Genomic DNA, 23730 nt, shown 5'->3' with positions numbered 1-23730 from the left:
GAGAGCCGGGAAGGAAAGCGGGCAGCCGGGTACCACATGGACCACGGACCAGCTCTCGGCTGGCCTGGCCATGAGCGAGCCCAGCGTGACCCATCCCCGTGGCATCGCGCCGGTGACACCACCCACCACAGGGCGAGAGGAAGGCGTGGAACGGCGGGCGGCGAAGCTGGCGCGGAAGAACCGCTCCCGCTCCACCTCCACGTTGCGCGGCCGCAGCGCCACGAGCAGGCAGTGGCTCCACCGCCCGCCGCCCTCCTCTCCGCGGCCCCGCGCGATGTGGGACAGGGACGCGGCAGCACGCAGGCCCCCGCGCGTCCCCGCACCTTCGCTCCGCCGCATCCCGGCCCCGGTTTCCGACAGACGCCGGGTTCCCCGCGAGCAACGGAGCGCGGGTGGGCAGGAGCAGAACTGCGGCGCATAGTGGGCGGGCAGGCTAGATACAGCGCTATCACCCAACCCCATCACCGCCGGGTCCAGCACCATGGCCTCCAGCACAGCACCGCCACCGGCCGACCCCATGCCACCACCCCGGGCACGCGCCGCCACCCACCAATCGGCGCCGCGCCCGGAGCGACAGAGCCAATAGGGAATTTTCCCTGCTTGCGGAGAGCCCCGCCCCTCGGCGCCGCTCTGCGGCCCGCCCGGCACCGCCCTGGGAGCGGGTGGAACGGAGGGAGGCAGAGCTGGGCACGGCACGGAGCGGAGCACTGCACTCTGTAACGGGGCCTTGGGGCGCATCCCGGCTGCATCGCCAACCCCAGCGTTATCAGCGCCATTTGCATTGCAGCCCCGACTGCATCACCAACCCTGGTTGTGTCACCAACCCCGGCTGTGTTGCCAGTCCCAGTTGTGTTGCCAACTCAGTTGCATCGCCATCCCTGAATGCATCACCAGTCCCAGTTGCATTGCCAAGCTTTGCTATCCTGGTTGCTTTGCCAGCCCCAGTTGCATCACCAGTCCTGGCTGCATTGCCAGCCCTGTTTGCATCGTTAGCCTTAGCTGCATCACTAGCCCCCATTGCATTGCTGCCTTGTTACATTGCCAGCCCTGGCTGTGTCACCAGCCCCACTTGCATCACCACCCTGTTTGGATCACCAACCTTAGCGGCATCACCAGCCCTGGTTGCGCTGCTGCCCCGGTTGCATTGCCATACCCAGCTGCATCCCCGGCCCTGGCTGCATCACCAGTACCAGTTGCAATGCCAGCTCTGGCTGCATCATTAGTCTCAGCTGCATCACCAGCCCCTGTTGCATTGTTGCCCCCGTTGCATTGTTGTCCCAGTTGCATTGCCAGCCTTGACTGTGTCACTAGCCCCAGTTGCATTGCTGCCCTGGTTGCATTGCCAGCCCCTGATGAATCTCCAGCCCCAGCTGCATCCCCAGCCTGGCTGTGTCACCAACCCTGGCTGTGTCACCATCCCAAGTCATATCATCACCCTGGTCGTGTCACCAACCCAAATCACTTTGTCACCCTGATTGTGTTGCCAGCCCCAGTCACATCACCAACCCCAGCTGCATTGCTGAGCACGTGGCTTTTCCCAAAGCCCCAGCTCCTGGGGTGCCAGTGAGTGCTCAGTGTTGGGTGCTGGCTGGTGTCACCCACCCACTGGGCAAGGACCAGGCAGGCTCAGAAGCAAAGTGTGATTATTATTTTGGCAATCTGCTGATTCCAAGCCTGTCTTGCCCAGGGCACCTGGTTCACCGCCTGCATGCCGCAGCTGGCAGAGCTGCTCTTGGAGGCCATACCCGCTGTGACACCCTCATGCCACCTCCGTGACCACCCTGGTAAGGCAGAGCCTGTGCTTATGCAAGATGCTCTGTCCCAAGTGAGCAGTGGCTATGGCACCATGGGCTTCATAGCCTCCAAAATGCCTAAACATGGCTTGCTAGCGATGAGGGCTTGTGCGTATGGTGTAATTCACACGTGGGATGTTAATGAGCTGGCAGCACAGTTAATTATCCACCCGCTAGTGGGAAGTGAGGAGCCTCTGTAGTATAATTAATTGCCATTCCCCCCAAAAAAACCCAATCAGTGTAGAAGTGGGTGCCAGCCCATCCACCTGAGCTGTAGGTCTTGCTCTTTTTCCTTTCAAACTCAGCTTCAAGTCCTTTGCTCCCCTGCATGACATCTTGTGGTGGCTACCAGCATGGAAGGAAGCTGGTCCTCATTCCTTTCAGTTCTTTTTGGGTTCCTTAAGGACCTTGTGCCCAGGTAGGATCTTCCCCCCCTTCCTGGCCTCTGGGCTGGATCTCACCTGCACTGGCTCCCCCTGCTCCTGTGGCCTCCCCAGCAGGATTTCGTTGATGGAGCTGAGCGTCAGGTTGCTGAAGACCATGTTGAGGTGGTCAACACCTCGCAGCTCCTGGATGTGCACCTTCTGCTTTTGTTGGTTACGCCATCGCTTGCACAACTCCGAACTGCGTGTGTTGACGGTGTCGTCCCCATCACCATAGATCATGTCCACGGGGTCCTCATAAGGGAAACGCTCGTCATATACGTAAGTCTCCACAGTGGGGTAGCCTGTGCCATAGAGGCAATATGTGTCCACCCCAGGAGGGGGTAAGTCCTTCAGCAAGTCCTTCATGTCCTCCCACATGTACCAGCCATCCTCCAAGTTGACGTCAGTGAAGAAGTGCTGGTAGTCCTGGTAGGTGTAATTGTAGGAGGGCGTGGAGATGAAAACATGGGTCTTGTGCCAGGCCAGGCTTGTTGGGAACATCCAGGGGCTGGTGGTGGTCATGCGCTGCTCTTCATGCAGCTTGATGTTGGACATGAGTGGGATGCCTTGATCGTCACCTGCAGGACACATAGGGAATCATCAGCAACAGCACTGAAAGGTACCCTCACAAATAGTGCTCCTTGGGGGGCTGTGCTGGGATCAGCCTGTCCAGCTGTGACTCACATCTGTCTCCTGGCTGGGGTATGGCTCCACCTCAGATCTTCCCCTGCTGACCCCTCTCCTCGCCCCTCTGGCTGCAGATAGCCAGAGTAACCCTCCAAACTCTTCTCTCTGGCATCACATCTCTAGCTGCTGGAGGGGCTGAGTGTGGACAAATCTGGACGTGTGATGGCCCTGACCAACCCAGCCCTGGACCTTCCCTGTGACCCCAGCATCTCCATGCCTGCCTGCAGGGACAGGAGAGAGCTGAGCCTGATGAGGGTGCTGATAGTAGGTGGCCAATGTGCATGTCTCCTGCAAGCCTTGGCATTGTTGGTGTGTCTTAGGACTCCAAGTCCTAAGACCATGCAACGATCTCAGATTGCCTCTGGCACTTGTGCCAACAGAGAAAAATATGAGGAGGTGATTTAAGGGTGATGCAAGGGGCCAGATGATAAATCTTCAAGCACATGATTTTTAATCCCATGCATTTTTGGAGGCTCAGCTTGTGACCTGGAGATATTCTGGGCTGTCAGCATTAGGCAAGTGTCTGTGGCTTTCTGGGATGCAAAGAGGCTAAAGAGGAACTGGGTGAAGGGAGATTGAAGCCTGAAGACAGCAAAGTCTATGGGGGATGGCCTCCATGTCCTTTGCTGCAGAAGAGATGCAGGGTTTGCAGCAAAGGTCCAGCAACCTCACTGTCCTGCATGGATGGAGGCAGGTGTCTGGGGAGGTGGTGGGATGGAGACAAGCATGCCCTGCACTGCTGCTCTGGCTCCAAGGTTTGTGGATGGATGCTTTGGCTTTCCAGGAGCACCCCTAGTCCATGGTGCATGGTGTGGGCTGTGCTGCAGGCTGTCTGGCAAGAGCTGTTGTGGAAGGAAGGGTATGGCCAGGCTGGAGGTGGACCCTTCTGACAGCAGTTTTCCATACACACAAACCCACTAACCCCAACCATGGAAACCAGAGCAAGCTCCAGAGCATGCCCTGGGTCACTCTCCTGCTGCTGGGGCTGTGGCAGGAACCTCCATGGTGCCTTCTTCACTGCAGGATGCAGCAGCATCAGCATCAGAGCACAAGTGCTGCCTCCACAGACCCTTCAGCCAGCTGTCCCCCACCTCTTCCACCACCGTGTCCCTTCCCTGCCCACCACCATCCCCCTTCCATTTCTGCAGGAGAGAAAGAAAACCAAGAGGTGGCTGCACACAATGAGTCACCCACTGGATGCCAGGACATGGAGGGACTTGACAGACCCTCCCCAGGGAGCACCCAGGGAGATGAAGCCCCCAATGTACTGGTCTTTCCAGGCTTGTGTCTACTGCAGCAGGAAGTAGAGGATGTTCAGGTTGCCCATGCTGTATGCAATGAGGAAGACGTGGAGCTGGTACTCATCGTGCATCTCCTCAATGAGTGCCTTCAGATTCTGGAAGTATTCAGGCTGCTTCTCTGTGGACAAGATGGACACCAGCTCTTGGCCACTTCACTCATGGCCACAGGGCTCCAGGGCTGGCCCTAGGACCCCTGACCAGAGGGAGGTGCCACCATGAATTCACACGAGGGCACCCACCATCATGGGCAACCTTCCCTGCCCAGGAGTTCCCTCACACCAGCTGGCTCACCCAGCCCATGAGAGCCACTCTGCTTCCCTCCCCACATGGGTGGTTTTGCCACAAACTCCAGACTCACGGGGCCCAACCCTCCAGTCATAAGGAGCTGCCCGAACTGTCTGGTCCCTCACGTAGCCATTGTTCACCAGGTTCTGCACCAGGGTATGCAGGTAACCTATGGGCAGAGAGAAAGGTGGGAATTGGGTCTATATTCTTCTCCTGTTGACTTTTTCCACCCTGGCCATGGTCATGGCCACAGTGTTCTCTGGTAAGACCTGTAGCTTGGTGGCTCCAGCCAGAGGTGGTGGCCCCATGCGTCCCATGTGCAGGTCAAGGATGGTGTGGTCCCTGCCAGCACTCAAAGGGAGTGTGTCCCCAAGGCCAATGTCCCTCACTCCCAGGTGACCTGGGCTCTCTCCACTGGCAGGGAGCATGTGAGATCTCCAGACACCCCGTGACTCTCCTTCTCTCACCTGCCAGCTTGCTCTGATCCAGGTATTCCACAGAATAGGTCTTGCCAAAGCCAGGCACACAGATGTGCACCCCCGGGGCATTGGACATTTTCTGAGAGGTTCGATTGTACACCACTCTGCAGGGACAGGGCAGAAAGTAGCAGAAGAACCATGTCCCCAAGGGGGCTGGAGCACCTCCCATATGAAGACAGGCTGAGAAAACTGGGGCTGTTCAGCCTGGAGAAGAGAAGCTGCATGGAGACCTCAGAGCAGCTTCCAGTGTCTGAAGGGGGCTACAATGATGCCAGAGAGGGACCTTCATCAGGGACTGCAGTGATAGGACATGGGATGATGGGTTCAAATGGAAACAGGGGAAGTTCAGGTTAGATCTTAGGCAGAAATTCTTCTGTGTGAGGGTGGTGAGGCACTGGCACAGGGTGCCCAAGAAGCTGTGGCTGCCCCATCCTTGGCAGTGCTCAAGGCCAGGTTGGACGGGGCTTGGAGTAACCTGGTCTAGTGGAAGGTGTCCCTGCCTGTAGCAGGGGGTTGGAACTGGATGATCTTAAGTTCCTTTCCAACCCAAACCAGTCTGCGATTCTATGATTCTATGACATGGGGCTGGGGTGGAGATCACTGGGTGGCAGCTTGGACCTGGGCAGTTGTTTCCAAGCCAGCATCCATGCCAATGGCCTGTCATCTCAGGGTAGGAAGTTCTGATGGAACAGGCTGCATCAGACCCCTCACCCTGTGACTGGGCAGGGTGGCAACATCTCCAGTGAGCTGGGCACAAGTACATGTCATGGGAGAGGCCCAGGCACTTGGAGCAGGAGCCAGCCAGCTGTGTTCCCAAACAATCCCTGGTGTTCCCATGGCTTTCTATGTGTGCTAGGTCATGGCTGGGGGGGAGGAGAGGGGAGGGAGATCCCTGGTAGGTCATTTCCCTGGGGAGCTCCTGGGATGGGGGTGAGCAGTACCTGGTGTTATCGATCCAGCAGTCAACTCCCACTGGCAGGAAGGTATTGAGGTTGAGCCAGATGGTGAAATAGTCCTCAGTTTTGTGGTAGCACATTCAGTTCACCACATCTGGCTTGTCCAGCTTCGCTTCCAGCTGGTTCCCGAAACACCCGGGCACTGGAGGCACCACAGGGGGAGAGCAGAGACAGCTACAGAGCCCATCCTGCTTCCCTCAGCCCCCCAAGCAGGGCTCCCATGGGGCTGCCTGCCTGGGGATACCTGAGGACCTGCTGGAGGAGCATCCCTGGAGCACTAGAGCTCCTGCTCTGCACAGGAGCAAGGGTGCTCGGAGCCAAGATGCGTCTGAGTATGGAAGTGACACTAAAAACACATCCTCAGGGACCCCTTGAGCTGCCTTTGCCATGGTGTGACCCTCCAGAGCTGCCACCCTTGGTCCAAACATGCCAATCCCCACCAGCATGAAGCATCCTGGATTATTCCCCCTGCCTCACTCGGTTTCCATCCTTCTCTCCTGGCTGCAGCCTGGGGGAAGGAGTCGGTGCTGCTTGGGGCTGTCCAGCTTTTCCACACCCCTGGCACCATTTCCTGGGGTAGTGGGACAGCTCGGGGTGAACAGAGTCCCCAGGGAGGTGAAAGTCACCCCGGTGCTGGCTCCCATGGTCCGCACACTGTTTTTCTGAACTTTAAACCCTCCATGCAGGCTGCACAAGGTCTCTGAAATGGTTCGGTGCCGAGCGGAACCGTATCCAGTGGGAATTCAGTGCAAATAGTATGTGTGGTAAACACAGTGTGACTTCAAGCAAGTTCACAGCCTAATACGTGTGACCCGGGCTCCCTCAATGGAGGGTGACCATCACCCAGGTGTTTGGTCTGCCTCTGGGAACTTCAGTGTGGTTCCCGGCAGGGATGGGACACCCATCCCAGTGCCACCCCAATATATGTGCCTGTGCCAGGGCAGACACCATGGAAAGTGTTCCCAGATGGTGCGCAGGGACCAAGAGCCAGCTCCTGGTGCCAGCGCTGCCCCTGTGGGTGAGGACAAGAGGTGAAGGGACTGCAGAGGACAGTGGCTATGAGCCTGGTGGGATGGGAGCACTGTGTGATGACTCCCATGGCCCCAGCAGGTCCGAGGACTGGCTCACAATGCATGACTGGGGATGGTGTGGACCTTCAGTGCTGCTGCAGGCACTGTGTGCCAGATATCCCATGTAAGACGCTTCTCCCAAGGACACCACAAGCTGCTTTGTGGCCTTAAGTACCAGATGCCTGCCCTGTGCTGCTCTGGGACCCAGACCCGGGCTCTGTTGTGGCTGTGGGACCCTACAAGCATGGTGGGGTGGGAGCCATGCTGCCTGGTGTGGGGGCTGAAGGATGCAGGCGAAGAGTATCCTTCACCTGAGCAGGATGGTCCCCACCAGCCTTGGGTGTCCCTGCACCCCGAGGTCCATGGGTGCTGGTGTTTTGGGGAGCGAAGGGCAGCCTGGCCTGGAGTTCTACCCCCATCTCACCCATCATGGCCCTGGCACCTGCAGTGTGGCAGGTTCATGGCCAAGGGGTACAGGGGCATGGCTGCAGGCTCTGAAAGCCTCATCCCATAAGAAAGGGGAAGGAGATGTAGCAGTTGCCTCCCTCAACCTGCTTCACAGTTTCCTCACCTCAGCGGCATCTCCCTGGGGATATAGGGAGGGTCTAATCCTGCTTTCAAAGCACATGGTTGGGGATCAGGACATCCAGTGGACCCTGGCCTAGGAGAGCCCAGGCAGGGAGCAGGCAGAGAGGACCTCCCTGGCCAGCGTGAAGAGTGGGACCACAGACTGGTCTGATGGTTCCCAAGGGTGCACAGCCAGCACCCTGTCGTGGTTTGAGCCCAGCCGGTAACTCAGAACCACACAGCCGCTCACTCACTCCCCCCCCTTCTTCCTCCCCCCATTCCCGGAGGGATGGGGAAGAGAATCGGAAGAATGTAACTCCCACGGGTTGAGATAAGAGCAGTCCCGCAACTAAGGTATAATACAAAACCACTACTGCTACCACCAATGATAATAATGATTAGTGAAATAACAAGGGGAGAGGATACAATTGGTCACCACTCGCCGACCGATACCCAGCCCGACCCGAGCAGTGATCTGGGCCTTCCGGGTAACTCCCCCCGGTTTATATACTGGGCATGACGTGCTGTGGTATGGAATACCCCTTTGGCCAGTTTGGGTCAGGTGTCCTGTCTCTGTTCCCTCCTGGCTTCCCCTCCTCCCTGGCAAAGCATGAGACTGAGAAAGTCCTTGGTTGGAATAAACATTACTTAGCAACAACTGAAAACATCATTGTTATCAGCGTTGTTCCCAGGCTGAAATTTAAAAAACACAGCACTGCACCAGCTACTAAGAAGGAGAAAAATGACTGCTATAGCTGAACCCAGGACACACCCCCAGCCCTGGCACACAGCCTGAGCTCTGCCTCCCCTTCCAGAGGACATTAGGTAATTATTAAGGGAGTTCCTGTGGGGGGCAGAGAGGTTATTGGCGATCCCAAGGGCACTGGGGGCTTCTGGGACACCCGGTCCAGGGGGATGGGCTACGTACGGATGCCGAGCGGCACGTGAGGCAGCCGGATCTGACTGGACACAGGACAGGGGCTGAAGGTGGTACCAGGGGCATGGGGTGATGCTCCCACCATCACAGATCACCCTGAGAAGAGGCCCCTGGTGACGGCCACCTGGATCTCCATGGCCGAGCAGGACCTGCCCCAGGACACAGGCTCCAGACACTGTCCCCTGCTCTCTGGTGCCTCTGGGAGGGGAGTTTGCAGGGTCAGCCCTTGGCATTGCAGCAGGGCTGTTCTGCTTTTTCTCTTCTCCTTTTTTCTCTTGTCTTTTTAAAGATTCAAGAAAAAAAGAGTAAAAACCCCAACTCTGCTCAGCAAAGGTTTCATGGCAAAACCCCAGCTCCAGTCCCCATTAATGGCACAGGGGGCAAAGGAAGGCAGAGCTGTGCAGGACAGAGGGACCAGCTGGTAGTGCTGCTCCCACCTCCCAGAGGTGATGCCCCAACCTCTCCTTTTGTTAGAAATCATAACGTTTGATTAACAGAAGTTTAATCAAATTTTAATCAATACATACATATATAGCATTCAGCCTTACTGATTTGGTTGATTTGTGTTTTAGGTCAGGGAGACCTAGTACCTAGGATATGGACATAGATTTATGAGACTATTCAAGCGATATGCCTATAAGGTAGTGGTTTGGAAGGAACAGTACTTTAAAGATTATTCAAGTAGAACTTTTAATTGTGTTAAGAAACAGAGTTGTATACTAAGAACCAGTCAAGGAGAGAGAGAAGAATACTGGCGCAAATACAATCGTTGGGATTTATCCAGGACCCTAAAAGGTAAAAAGGACATAGCGAGGAAGACGTCTTACTTCATCTGAGGAAGACTACTTACTTCATCCTGAGACCCCTGCCCACGACCACCAGGAGGCACTACGCAAGCGCAGAACATATGGAAATTACTTTTATACTCATTATAATATGAAGCGGGGATGAGTCATGAATATGTATCAGCATATTGGGAGAGGCGATGCATATGTAATACTTTACAGGATAAATTGTGGGCGCATTGTGACGGTCTTTGGAACCAGATTTGGGTGCGTACCCCTGGTTCCCGGGGCCTCGAAATAAAGCACCACATATAACCTCCTTAGAGTGGTTATGTGTTCATTCTCTCGGCTAACAGTTTTGGCGACCCAGATGGGACCTCGCGGGCATTGCTGAGGCGGCTCGCGCATCGATCCAGCTCCAGCCGGCACCGAGTGATTCTCGGGGAGCCATCGACCGCGACCGACCTCCGGTGCTCTCGACGGACCAATGGCATTGGTAAGAGACGGTGCTTTATTATTTGGTATTGGTACCATTTTCTGGTCTGGTAAGAGCCTGCCTGTTAGACACGGCGAAAGCTGTGCGTGGTTGGGCTACGGAGCTCCAAGGGGAAGCCTAGGCGCCGTCCGTCAGACAGTGGCGAAAGCCCTGCAGGTTCGGCAACAGTGGTCTGGTCTGGTAAATTATTTGGTATAAAGCCTGCAGGTTCAGGCAACAGTGGTTTGGTTTGGTAAAGTATTTGGTATATTTTTATATTTTGTAATTGAGTTTGTCTGTATTAGTCTGTATTGAAATAAGCTTGGAATGTCATCAATACCAAAGTCGTTGCCGTTAGGGTGTATTTTGAGTCATTGGAAGGAGGGACGGTTTGGACAAGAGATGCAAAAAGGGAAATTGATTGATTATTGTAATGTGTGGTGGACACAATATGCATTAGAGGATCAAGTCCGTTGGCCAGAGAATGGAACTTTAGATTATGATACGATTATGCAATTAATGTTATTTTGCAGACGGGAAGGGAAGTGGGACGAGATCCCATATGTGGAATTGTTCTTTACGTTAAGAAACAATGATGAATGGAGAAAGGCGTGTGGAATAATGGTTGTTAGTGCAAAATCGAGTGAACAATGTAAAGGCTGTGTGGGTGAGAAGAAATGTCTGGGATGCATGGCTGCGAATAATGTTTTGCAACATCAGAGAGAGGATGATGATTTTGATTTGTTAATAGCCCCATCAGCTCCGTCAGCCCCACCTGCTCTAAAAAGCGGGGAAGTAAGGGATGACGTTGATGATGAGAACCTAGAAGTAGATAAAGGATGTGAATGTAGAAAAGAACAGGAATATCCCGTCACCCCAATTTCACATCGGACCTGACAGCAAGATACGCAGGGTAAAGAGGCAAGAATCCAAACGTCTAGTGCATTGTTGGCGCTGCTCCGTCAGGGAGTAGGAGCAGAGGGACCTGTGTATGTTAAAGTTCCTTTTTCCCCAGGAGATTTGGTGCTTTGGAAACAATCCGCTGGGGCTTATGCCAAGAACAATAAATTGGTCAAAGTTATAATGTCAGACAGGAAAGGACAGAACCTTCGTCCGTGTTTTTGGGGCAACTTAAAGAAGTGGCCAGGAAATATACGGATCTGGATATAGAAACGGAATAGGCTAAAGCTCAGCTGGCTCTAATTTTCTTAGGGCAATCTCAGGATGATATCAGGAAGAAGTTGCAGAAACTAGAGGGTGCTGAATTGCGTGATTTGGATAAGCTGCTGGAAACAGCTTGGAAAGTGTATAATAACCGAGAAAGAGATGGTGCTCAGAGGCAGCAGCGAAATTTATTGGCTATAATACAAGGCAGAGGACAAGGTGCCCCAGGTAATAGGGGAAGAGGTAGAGGAATAATGCGTGGGCGAGGAAGAGGATTTGGAACATTTAATAGTCCAGGATCAGGTAGATTAGGCATTAATCAATGTGCCAATTGTAAACAGGAGGGGCATTGGAAAAATGAATGTCCTCTGAGACTGAGACAGAACCCACAACCTGGATACTCCTTCGGGAAATCCGAGGTAGCAAAAGCCATGGTCCTGGGAGAATATGGGAGTCAGAGCTGACTAGAATCGGAAAAGGGTGAACCACTAGTGAAAATAAGGCTGGGGGAAGAGGAGGTACAATTTTTAATCGATACTGGTGCAACTTATTCTGTGTTAAATGACCTGCATGGGAAAATAGGGGATAAGACTACCACCGTAATAGGGGCCACAGGGAGAGAGGAGGTGCGGCCATTCATGCGACCCCTGGAATTACGGTTTGGGGGAAAGGAATTGATACATGAGTTTCTATAAATGCCAGACTGTCCTGTTTCCCTGTTGGGACGAGATTTATTATCAAAATTAAACGCCAAAATTATTTTTGAAAATGGGGAATTGATTATGCAGGTACCGGAATCACAATCCGGACAGATACTAGTGTTAAAGGACAGTCCAAAGGCCCGAATACCTAGGGAAGTAGAGGAAGCAGTGATTCCCACAGTTTGGGAAACAGAAATTCCGGGAAAATCAAAGATAGCTCAGCCAGTAGTAGTGGAATTGAAAGAAGGGGCAAGACAGGTACGGATAAAACAATATCCCATAAAATTGGAGGCACGATATGGGATAGTGAGAACGATTGAGAAATTTTTAAAATTTGGAATTTTAGAAGAATATGAATCAGAATATAATACACCAATTTTTCCAGTAAAGAAACCGAATGGTGAATACAGGTTAGTACAGGACCTAAGGGCAATAAATGAAATAACAAAGGATATCTATCCGGTAGTGGCTAATCCATATACATTGTTGACATCTGTAAAGGAGAAATATAAATGGTTTACAGTAATTGATTTAAAAGATGCTTTCTTCTGCATTCCCCTTGACAAAAGCAGTAGGAAACTCTTTGCCTTTGAATGGGAAAACCCACACAATGGACGTAAGACTCAGTTAACCTGGACGAGACTTCCACAAGGATTCAAGAATAGCCCGACGCTTTTTGGAAATCAGTTGGCGAAAGAATTGGAACTCTGGGTAACTCAAGGGAAAATTCAAGTACCAAGAACACAATATCTCTTATTGCAATATGTAGATGACATATTTATTGCGACTGAACAAGAATCACTGTGCATACGAGTAACAATAGAAATTCTGAACCAATTGGGACTAAATGGGTATAAGGTTTCGAGGGAGAAAGCCCAGATTGCCTGCACTACTGTAATGTATTTGGGCTGTGAAATCTCCCAGGGACAACGGAGGTTGGGAATTGATCGTATAAAGGCAATTTGTGCTATTCCAGAGCCTCGGAATTTATATGAACTGAGAACATTCCTTGGAATGGCGGGTTGGTGCAGGTTATGGATATCGGACTATGGACTGATAGCTAAACCTTTATATGAGGCACAGAAATCTCAGACCTTCGTTTGGGAAGGGTCCCAAAAGGAAGCTTTTAAGGAGCTAAAAGGAGCATTAATAAAAGCACCCGCCCTGGGATTACCGGATTTAACCAAGGACTTCCAGCTGTTTGTGCACGAGAGACAGAGATTGGCATTGGGAGTTCTGACGCAGAGACTGGGAAGCTGGAAGCGACCAGTGGGATACTTCTCCAAACAGCTGGATCCGGTAAGTGCTGGATGGCCATCGTGCCTACGAGCGGTAGCAGCAACAGTGACTTTAATACAAGAAGCAAGAAAATTGACCTTAGGAAAACATATTGATGTATATGTGCCACACATGGTAATGACTGTTTTAGAACAAAAAGGGGGGGTACTGGCTATCCCCAAGTCGGATGATGAAATACCAGGCGGTATTAACTGAACAAGATGATGTGACTCTAAAGACAACTAACTTGTTGAACCCAGCAGCTTTTCTAGATACAACTACAGAGGACGGCATATTAGAACACGATTGTGTGGAGACAATTGAATATACATATGCGACAAGGGCCGATTTGAAGGATACCCCACTTGAGCAACCTGATCGGAAACTTTTTACTGATGGAAGCAGTTTTGTGGAAGGTGGGGTCTGTTATGCTGGGTATGCAGTAACCACACAAAACGCCCTAATAGAAGCAAAAACTCTGCCCCCAGGGACTTCAGCACAACGGGCAGAGATAATAGCTCTCATCAGAGCTTTAGAACTGAGCAAAGGAAAGCGGGTAAATATATGGACAGATTCGAAATATGCATTCGGTGTGGTCCATATACATGGAGCTGTATGGAAGGAACGAGGGCTCCTGTCCTCACAAGGGACAAATATAAAATACCAAGAGGAAATTCTGAATTTAATAACTGCTGTGCAATTACCAGAACAGGTGGCTATCATGCACTGTAAAGCACATCAAGGAGGAAGTTCTAAGATAGCCGAAGGAAATACATTTGCGGATCGGATGGCTAGACGAGTTGCACGACAGGTACAGACTATTATGGCCCTGGTACCAATGAAGGTAAGCCCATTACAGAATTATATGAGTCAAAGACCAAGATACTCGGAAGAAGATGTTAAATTAGCCGAATTAGTAAAGGCTCGACTGAATCCGAAAGGATGGTACGTAACCACTACTGGACAAGTGGTGGTACCACCTGCCATCATGCGGACAATTTTACAAATCGAACATCAAAAATGTCATTGGGGGGCAGAGGCATTAGTAACATATTTAAAACGAGGAATGATCTCTACACAGATGTTAACAATGGCAAAATCCATAGGATCTAAATGCGAAATTTGTTTGAAAAACAATCCAGTAGTCAGAAGGAAAGTAGAAATGGGACATATCAGAATAGATATGGAGCCGGGTGACTATTGGCAAATTGATTTTGTGGAATTACCCAAGACACAGGGATATCGATACTTGTTAGTAGGGGTTGACACCTTTTCTGGATGGCCAGAAGCCTCTCCCTGTCTCATCAATCAGGCTAAAGAAACAGTGAAATGGTTGTTGAAAGAACATGGTGTTTGTGGATATCTCAAGGATAGAGCTGATCACTGCTGTGTGCATATACCAAACGTAACTGCAGATATAGAATATGACATTACTCAGTTGGGAAAAATTGAAAAGGAAGCCGGAAAGGAAAAAGAAGAAATAAGTCAAAATTGGGTAGGAGCATTATTTGATGGATTGGGAATCCACCTTACTGGATGGATTCATTCCCTCATAGAAACAGTGTTTACTCTATTACTTGTGTTCCTTGTAATCTATTTGGTATATTTTTGTATTCGAAGAGAAATGACCCGAAATACCAGCTGGACGCATAAAATCATTGGAGCAGTGACTCGAGACTATCCACGACACCCAACACCTCCACCTTCTACTTATCAGGAAACAACTACATGAGTGAAAATACTTGCAGAAAATGAAGTATTTTCAAAGGGGGGAAATGTTAGAAATCATAACATTTGATTAACAGAAGTTTAATCAAATTTTAATCAATACATACATATATAGCATTCAGCCTTACTGATTTGGTTGATTTGTGTTTTAGGTCAGGGAGACCTAGTACCTAGGATATGGACATAGATTTATGAGACTATTCAAGCGATATGCCTATAAGGTAGTGGTTTGGAAGGAACAGTACTTTAAAGATTATTCAAGTAGAACTTTTAATTGTGTTAAGAAACAGAGTTGTATACTAAGAACCAGTCAAGGAGAGAGAGAAGAATACTGGCGCAAATACAATCGTTGGGATTTATCCAGGACCCTAAAAGGTAAAAAGGACATAGCGAGGAAGACGTCTTACTTCATCTGAGGAAGACTACTTACTTCATCCTGAGACCCCTGCCCACGACCACCAGGAGGCACTACGCAAGCGCAGAACATATGGAAATGACTTTTATACTCATTATAATACGAAGCGGGGATGAGTCATGAATATGTATCAGCATATTGGGAGAGGCGATGCATATGTAATACTTTACAGGATAAATTGTGGGCGCATTGTGACGGTCTTTGGAACCAGATTTGGGTGCGTACCCCTGGTTCCCGGGGCCTCGAAATAAAGCACCACATATAACCTCCTTAGAGTGGTTATGTGTTCATTCTCTCCGCTAACACTTTCACCTCCCAGCTCAACCTCCTCTACACCATCCCCTGGGCAGGGTGGTTGGTGGGTGGGATGTGAGATGGATGACCTTCAGTTAACCATTGCCAGGGGTGGCGGGAGACATGGGATGGGGTGGGATTTGGGGAGCAAGGGGTGGTGGATGCACTGGCAGCAGCAGCCGAGGGAAGCAGCAGATGGAGTGCTGCAGCCCCCATCCCTCTGCCAGCAGCACCCCCCAGAACCAAGCAAGCCCTAAAAGACCCTCTGGGCCAGCTGTGAGATATTAGAGCCCCATTTGCTTTCTGGGGTGCTCAGTTTGTCCCCCCACCTCTGGGCAGGCATAGCCAGCCCTGCATCCCCAACCCAGTGGACTGGAGGGGACCTGGGATCTGTGTGTCACCCCTCCTTGGTGGCTCCAGCTCCAGGCTGCAAAGGGCCACCTCACCCAAGAACCACTGAGCTGCTGGCAGCATGGCACCCCAACCTCACTGCCGGCTCCAGGGGGCTGCATGGCACCCAGGGTGCCCACCTGTACCCCGTGTGGTGCCCATGCTGGTGTAACCTTACCGAGTACCATGGGTGGCGTGCTGTTGGTTAGGAGAGCTTCTGGTGTGGTGGTGGGTGGAAAGAGGACATTGAAGAGCCAGAACTGGGACGTGGGCTGCAGGAGCAGTGACAGCATCAGCAATGCAAGCCTGGTGCTGCTGCTCCCCGTGGCCAGGATCCTCTGGACGTCTCCAAGCAAAACAGCCTTTGGTATTTTTTATGCAGGTCCAGCCAAGGGCTGCAGGGGAGGGGAGAGCTGCAAGGGGCTGGCTGTGATGGAGAGGAGGGACAGGGAGGGATGAAGGACTGGCCTTGGGGACATGCCATGAAGCCCAGTGGTGTCCAGGGGCTCTTTGTGCCCCAAGAGCCCTGCTTGGGGGGTACCAGCAGAGCGGGCATGTGGATTTAGCAGCTTCCTGGTGCCTTGGTGTCCCTCTGCTGTGTGCTGGGGTTATGCCTACCACGCACTTCCCCATGCACAGTGCTCCCAGGGTGACCCCATGGGGCTGCCCACTCCCTGCCTGCTCCTTGGCATGTGGGGCTGATGCTGCTGACATGGCCAAGTGGACCCCAAACTACTGGGAGAAGACACCGAGGCTGGGACAGGTGAGGACACATGTGGGCAGCCCCTGGTGCCACATGGCAGCAGCACATCCCCCAGTGCCACCCCGTGCCCCCCCACCCAGGCTGCCCCATGCAGCATCCCCTTGGCTCCAGGTGGCCCTGCCTGTACAGGGGACCAGGAGGCATCCAGGGTGACCCAGGCCAGCAGTGCCTGGAGGGGCACAGGGCAGAAGGGCCAGGGTGCAGAAGGGTGATCCCAGGTACCCCTGCCCCAGGAGCGGGGAGCTGGTCCCCCTCTGGGTCCCCCTCCAACCACCCAGCCCCTGGCCAGTGCTCAGTCCCACTGGGGCACTGATAGGAGCTGCTGGCAGATCCCCAGGGACCCTGGGGCACAGTCCAGCCCCAGGGGGAGGAAGAAGAGGGTGACATCTCAGCTTCAGGTGGGCTTTTTCAGTTGTTTCTGCAATGCACAGCCACAGTGCCTACTCTGAAGGTGTCTGTGCTGTGTTTCATAGGGAAGGGGTTACAAATCCATGTGAGGATGCAGAAATGTTCTCCATGTGCCCACACAACCCTCACCTACTCCCTTGAGAGACTCCATCGCCCCAACACAGCCAATCTCCTGGTGCACCCAAGCTATGCTCTGCCCAAGGAAAGCCTTACTAACCTCACAGATGAGGCTGAACAAACTGATCGTGGAGATGAGGAGGTCGGATCCAAGGTGTGGGTACTCCCCATCCCATCTCAGTGATCACCATCACCCTTGGGCTTAGCTCGGTGGCACCAGCTGAGTGTGCAGGGCTCAAGGGAGGAAGGATCTGGGGATGCATCTTCATTATGCTCTCCTTGGTGGACAAAAACCTGAAGACCCTCCAGGAGCATGAACAGGAGCGATAAGAAATCTCTGCTCACCCCGAGTCCTGCCCTGTCCTCTGCCTTTGTCAGGCTCTGTGCCCTGCAGCCCCTCTCCAGGCAGACCCTTGCTTGAGGGGTGTCTACTTATCCCAGGGCTTATTATGGCATAATTTAACTTTTCTCCTTAAAATCACTGCTCTTGGCTCTCAACCTGGCAGTGCTGCCTGTGTGGGGTCACGACTGTGGGCAGAGGAGATGCTCTCCGTGCTTTGGTCTGCCTCAAGGACCATGTGTAGGGCTGTGTGCCTGGGGAGGGGCTGGACCTGATGCTGCAGCTGGGGTGAAGAGTTGCTCCTTGTTGGAGAGGCCAGAGGAAGGCATTTGAGAAGAGGCTTGCTCCAGTCTTCCCAGTGTGCTCCAGCCTTCCCAGTGTGCTCTGGCAGGGCAATGAGCTGGTGCTGAGCAGAGGATGCTGTGGGGGGAGTTACAGCTCACCTGCAGTGTGGCATTTTGATCTTCTGGGTGCAAATCCTTCCTACCCATCATCTTCTCTGGAGCTTAGCTCTGGGGCAGAATGCTGCTCTCCCACCTCCTCTCACTCTGTGGGGAAGGGAGGAAGGCACACAGCCTTTCCAGGGAGGCTTTCCTTCCAGCTTGGCCAGGACAGGAACAAGGAGCTCCAGCAAAGTGGGTTAGCTTCAGAAAAGCCCTAATGATGGGAAGATGTCTTCTTCCTCCCAGGGAAGATGAGGAGGTGGGTTGGGTCTGTATGGGGCTGAAGGGCATTGGTGGGTTCTGGGCTGGCAGGGTGGGTTCCTATGGAGCAGAGGAGCACCATCCTGCAGGGCTGGAGGAAGGAGAAGAGAAAACGAAGGCCGGGCTGTTGGCAAAACTGCTGCTGTGACTTGGGTTCAAGCCGAAGTGCTGCAGCCCTGGCACAGGGCACTGAGCACTGTGCGGTTCCAGACCAAGCGCGGCCCCACGGCTGCTGCTCTCCTGTGGCCAGATCCCCCCAGAGCCAATGGAGCTTCTCCAGCTACTCTGCAGCTCCCGCTCGCTGCTGCCAGTGCATTCCTGCGGTACCGGCACTTCCTGGGCGTGTCCAGGATCTGTCCCGTGGGAGCGCAGCCCGTGCCCAGATGCCGGGTGCTGAGCCTGATGCACCGGCAGTGCTGGGAGCTGGTCCCCAGCAAAACAAGCTCCAAGCCCAATGCTGCTGGGTTGTTCTTCTGCCAGGCTGCTGGGACCAGCACCCGCAGCCCTGGCTGAGCTCTCCTCTTCCTCCTCCTCCTCCTCTGCTGTGTTACTCTGGCTTTTGGCTGTCCCCAACAGGACGAACCTGGTGCTTGTGCCTGCCAGGGCAGGGTAGAGGTCCTGGTGGTGCTCCTCCTCATGGCAGGATGTCCTCCATTGTGGTGGCTTTGTTGGGGTGGAAGAGGTCAAAGCAAGTCCCCACATTATCCCTCCAGTGTCACAGTGAAGTGGGGTCCTCACTGCCTGTCTTGAGCATCCCCCAAAACTCCAAGTGTGAGCCTGGATAGCTCAGTTGGGAGAGCATCAGACTTTTAATCTGAGGGTCCAGGGTTCAAGCCCCTGTTCAGGTAAAGGCTTTATACTTTAGGAGCCCACCCTCCTGATGGGACAGCACTTCTTAGGAGAACTGAGATGGGGATGAAGCAGGAGACTGTCTCCTCTGCTCCCTTCTTCACTGAAGGATGTTCAGGTGCCCAAACCAACTATCTTCAAGCGGCTTCCTCAAAAGTTGGGTTCTTGCTGTCACTTACTTTTTCTGCGTGACGACCTCCATGAAGATGCTGAAGGGACTGGAGCATCTCTCCTAGGAGGGAAGCCAGGCTCTTCTCAGTGGTGCCCAGTGCCAGGACCAGAGGCCATGGGCACAAACTGAAACACAGAAGGCTCCTTCTGAACATCAGATGCTTTTTCACTGTTAGGGTGACCAAACACTGGCACAGGTTGCCCAGAGAGGCTGTGGAATCTTCATCCCTCAAGATACTCAGAAGCCATCTGGACATGGTCCTGGGCAACCAGCTCTGGGTGGCCCTGCTGGAGCAGAGGGGTTGGAGATGACCTCCAGAGGTCCCTTCCTACCTCAACCATCCCGTGATTCTGTTGTCTGTCACCCCAAAACTACTCCAACCAAAGCAGAGCCCTGTATTGTTTTAAGGGAAGATGGTTCATGTGAGAGCAGAGGCTGCAGCGGCCCATGGGGCCACCACACTGCTTCAGCCAAGCCCTGAGTTGCACTGAGTATGCGTACATACATTTCAGGTTATTTTTGCAAAATAGTAACTCTTTTAACAGAAAAATGAGTTATTTTGTATGAAAAGTATCCCCTTTGGGATTTTGACATTTTCCAACCTTAACGTACACCAGCCACTCAAGCACAGTGCATTATTCTTCATGTAGCTTAATGGCTTTATACCCCAAACTGACTTTCTGGGGGAAGAAAAAAACATGGGATGGAGAAATTATGTATTTCCTTGTGTTTCTGCTTCTCAGCTGTGTAAAAGTGGGACAGGTACTGCTGCTGCTAAAGGCCAACTTCTCTAGATCTTTGTGTTCTTTTCCTTCTGTATTATCTTTAGAAGGGAAAATGCTTTTGAGCTTTCTCTGAGTAAAGAAATAGTCGTTTTCAGTGCCCTGTGGATACCTGAGCCAATCTGCCCAAGTGCTGCAGCCCTTTGCTGTTCTCAGTTCCCCCCAGAGTGGTGAATAAATTGAGACACGCTGCTTGGGCAGTGTCTACTTCACCAGCTGAGCCCCCAGCGCGACCTGTGTGATACCTTATGCAGCTCGTTGTCATTTCTTTATTGAAATCTGCCGTCCAGGGTGAGTTCTGCACAGCCGTCAGGAGAGGGCACCAAGACCAAGCAAACAGGGTGTCTCCATGGTCTGAAGGCTCCTGAAGAGTAAAGGCAATGGTTTGAAAGGCTTCCTCAAGCTACAGCACCTCCTGGTGCACCCCAGAGATCTCCACCTGCCTCCTGGTGCCCATGAGACCTCAGGTTCCCAGACCTGCAGTGTGTCAGGGTTATCCCTCAGCTCTGGATGGGTTTTACCTCTGTTGTGAAAGCATCCCTGGAGGTGCTGCAGCCAAATTCCCATTTCCCAGGAGCTGGGAGTGCTGTCAATGAGGCTTTCATCAGGCTGATCTTCCTTCTTCTTCAGGTGGTCGCTGTGGCAGATCCTTCCTATCCTGGAGGGCAGGAGGAGGGCTCTGAGCCCTGGGGCAGCAAGCTGCTTCCTCCCACCTCCTCTCTGCAGGGTGGCTACAGCATTTTCTGGTCCTCTTTTTGCAGAACTGGGAGGAAAGGTGAGGGGAAGGTGGAAAGCTGGGGGATTTCTTCTAAATTCTCAAGCTTTGCCTGGAAAATGGAGAAGCTGGAGTGCTTTCCCAGAAGTGTCACTGAAGCCCCACTAGAGAGACCCTGTGCAGTGACTACAGGTCAAGAAATCATCATAGGTCACTCTTAGGAGCAGAGAGCACATAGAATCACAGACTGGTTTGTGTTGGAAGGGACCTTAAAGCTCATCCAGTTCCAACCCCCTGCCACAGGCAGGGACACCTTCCACTAGACCAGGTTGCTCCAAGCCCTGTCCAAGCTGGCCTTGAACACTGCCAGGGATGGGGCAGCCACAGCTTCTCTGGTCAGCCTGTGCCAGCGCCTCACCACCCTCACAGGGAAGAACTGCCTAAGATCTCATCTCATCTCACATCAGGGCTCATGACCCCTCCTGGGGCACGTCCCTTTGCAAACCCACCTCCTCGCAGCTGCTTCCCTCACAGCTTCAGCCTGGATCAGCAAAACTGCTGCTGTGACTCAGATTTGAACCAAGGTTGCTGCAGCCACAGCGCAGAGTACTGACCACTGTACAACTACAGCAGAAGTCCTGCCACATGCGAGGACCACAGGGAGGAGAGCTCCTGCACCGTCCCCTGCCCTGGCACGGGGCACCCAGCACAACCTGGTGAACAAAACCACACTAATTTATTACAGCAGCTACAAATGGACTTGGAAGCTGCTGCTCGGAGCCTCAGCAATCTGGAACAGGGCTCTAAATACTGCAAAATGCTGGTAGTGCTGAGATGGCACCAAGAGACCAAGACTGATACACAGGACAGCGCTGCTGGGGGATATCGTGCCATGGGGGCATCATGCAGTGGGGGAAAATCAGTTTAATATACCACAAATGGCACGAGGATTTCCAATGGGGAGCTGAGTGATGCTGCGGAAGGATCTGGGTAGGGAGGTGCAGGTAACCCAGGATGTCCTTAGGGTCCCTCATCCAACATCCCCAGGGCCTCACTGCCACCTCCCTGCTTGGTCATGGTCCCTGCAGGGAAATCCTTCCCTGGCAGCATCGCTCAGGGAAGCCCAGGGCAGGTGACATGGTGGGGCTGAGCCCATGGCAGGGGGTTGGAACTAGATGGTCTTTAAGCTCCCTTCCAACCCAAACTATTCTAGGATTCCATGATTCTATGAGATTAAATCCTACAGCAGGTCAGAGCACATCTCCAATCCACAAAAATGGCTTGGTTGGAGGGGTTGGAGTGACCTCAGTCACCCTGTCCAGCATCCCCTGGGACCTCCATCCACATCCCATTTCAGCCTTGCCAGAGCTGACCCAGACCCTGACCTGTGGGCTGCTTTCCTGATGTGATGGGGATGTCCTCTTTTCCTTCCTGAAAACGGGAAGCACAGTTTGAGGTCTGATGCCAAGAGTTTGCCTGTGCTCGCTGTCCTTTTCCACCCCCAAGAAGCTCTCCTGATTTCTTGGCAGAAAGCTGAAAATACCTGGGAGGGCAAGCTGACATTACGACAGGATGAGGCAGTTCTCTGCCTTGTGCTCATGATCAGCTCAGTGTCAGCCTCTGCAGCAGACAGCAGTTCTGATGGAGATTTAGGAGTATTGGTTTCATGTAGAGTGGAAGAAGAAAACCTTGAGTTGTAGCACTCATGAGAGCTGTAACACCTGCATGTGGTTGAGGGAACAAAGAGAACAACAGTGACTTTTGCAATAACCAGTGCCCAGAGGGACCATGACCCTCCTTCTGTGAACCACACTGTGGTGGTCACACACTAAAGGTTGTGTTTTGGGGACACTCAGTGCAGGAGAAGGAGGAAGTATTTGAGGGAGGAAAGCAATGTTGGCAATTAGCTCTCTCTGGCATTCCTGTGCCATTTCTCCATGACGTTCACCTGCCAGGTGACTTTCTTCCTTTGCCTTTCCACCCCTTTCCTTTCTTCAGGCCAGATAGAATCATAGAATCATATAACAGTTTGTGTCAGAAGGGACCTTCAAAGCTCATCTAGTTCCAACCCCCTGCAATGAGCAGAACATCTTCAACTAGATCAGGTTGCCCAGAACCACATCCAGCCTGGCCTTGAATGTCTCCAGGAATGGTGCATCCACCACCTCTCTGGGCAACCTGTTTTGGCTTGGCTTCAACCACCTACTGCTGAGGACTAAAGGAACCCCCCCCCCCAAGAACCTGTTCCCACCCCCCCCCAGATCTCTCACAAGTCAGATGTGACATTGCCATCGGTCTCAATTTGCTTATCACCCTCTTCTTCCTTCTTCTCTTCCTCCTCCTCCCTGTCTTCTGTGGCCTTCAGAGGTTCTGCAGAGGGACATTCCAGGGCTTCTTTCTCAGGGCGAAGCATAAAATCAAACCTGGAAATGAGAAGACACCAGACTGAAGACAGGGCACCACATTCCTGTTGCATTTTCCATTAACAGTGCTGTCACGGAGAGACTTGAAAAGGTCTCTCAAGGCCGCTGCTTTCCAAAGCAGAATATGCAACGTCCCTGAGAGCTCTGTAAGGAAATGGGGTGGCACAAGACCTCCATGGCCTGGGAGCACACAAGAGGCCCCATCAGTCTGCTCCTGGGCTTCCCAGTCCTAACCTCTGAAGTTCACTCCCTCACTGAAGACCATCTCTGACCCCTTCTTTCTGTTCATGGTCATGGAGAACAGACTACTTTACCCAACTGGCCAAGGTTGGTTTGAATTCTAACTCTGCCCTGTAGCTCTCTTGCAGACCCTGTCAGGCTCATGTCAGGGCATCTGTAATGCATAACCACCATCCCTGTGGCCATCAAGGACACTACTGAACAGTCCCAGGCTCAGGTCAGAGATCTGAGGAACTCCACTCAAGCACAGGAGGTGAAATCACTCCTGTCCCCCAGAGAGTTGGGAAACAGGCATTTAGGGACACTTGGGGCCTTCAAGTGTCGCCAAAGGCATGGCTATGTCACAAACATAAGATTGTATCAATCTGGTACCCTCTCAGGGACACTTTTCCTGTATCATCCATGGGCAGGAAATTCTGGGGTCCCTCCAGTTTGAAATTGCCCCAGAAGAAAGAGATGAATCAGTGGAAACCTCATGGAAGAAGTT

The 23730-nt window shown here is 52.6% G+C and overlaps 1 non-coding gene and 1 pseudogene across 1 annotated transcript; one reads left to right on the top strand and one right to left on the bottom strand.

Moving 5' to 3' along the window:
- Positions 1-1706: 1706 nt before the first annotated feature.
- On the bottom strand, positions 1707-23292 carry LOC115619260 (annotated as a pseudogene).
- TRNAK-UUU lies at positions 18838-18910 on the top strand. Its single transcript has one exon. It is a non-coding gene; the product is annotated as a tRNA-Lys (tRNA).
- Positions 23293-23730: the final 438 nt, after the last annotated feature.

The sequence above is a fragment of the Strigops habroptila genome, chromosome W (genome assembly GCF_004027225.2).
Source record: "Strigops habroptila isolate Jane chromosome W, bStrHab1.2.pri, whole genome shotgun sequence".
NCBI classification, from domain to species: Eukaryota; Metazoa; Chordata; class Aves; order Psittaciformes; family Psittacidae; genus Strigops; species Strigops habroptila.
Note: the sequence above shows the minus strand (reverse complement) of the source record. Positions and strands in the feature narration are given on the sequence as shown.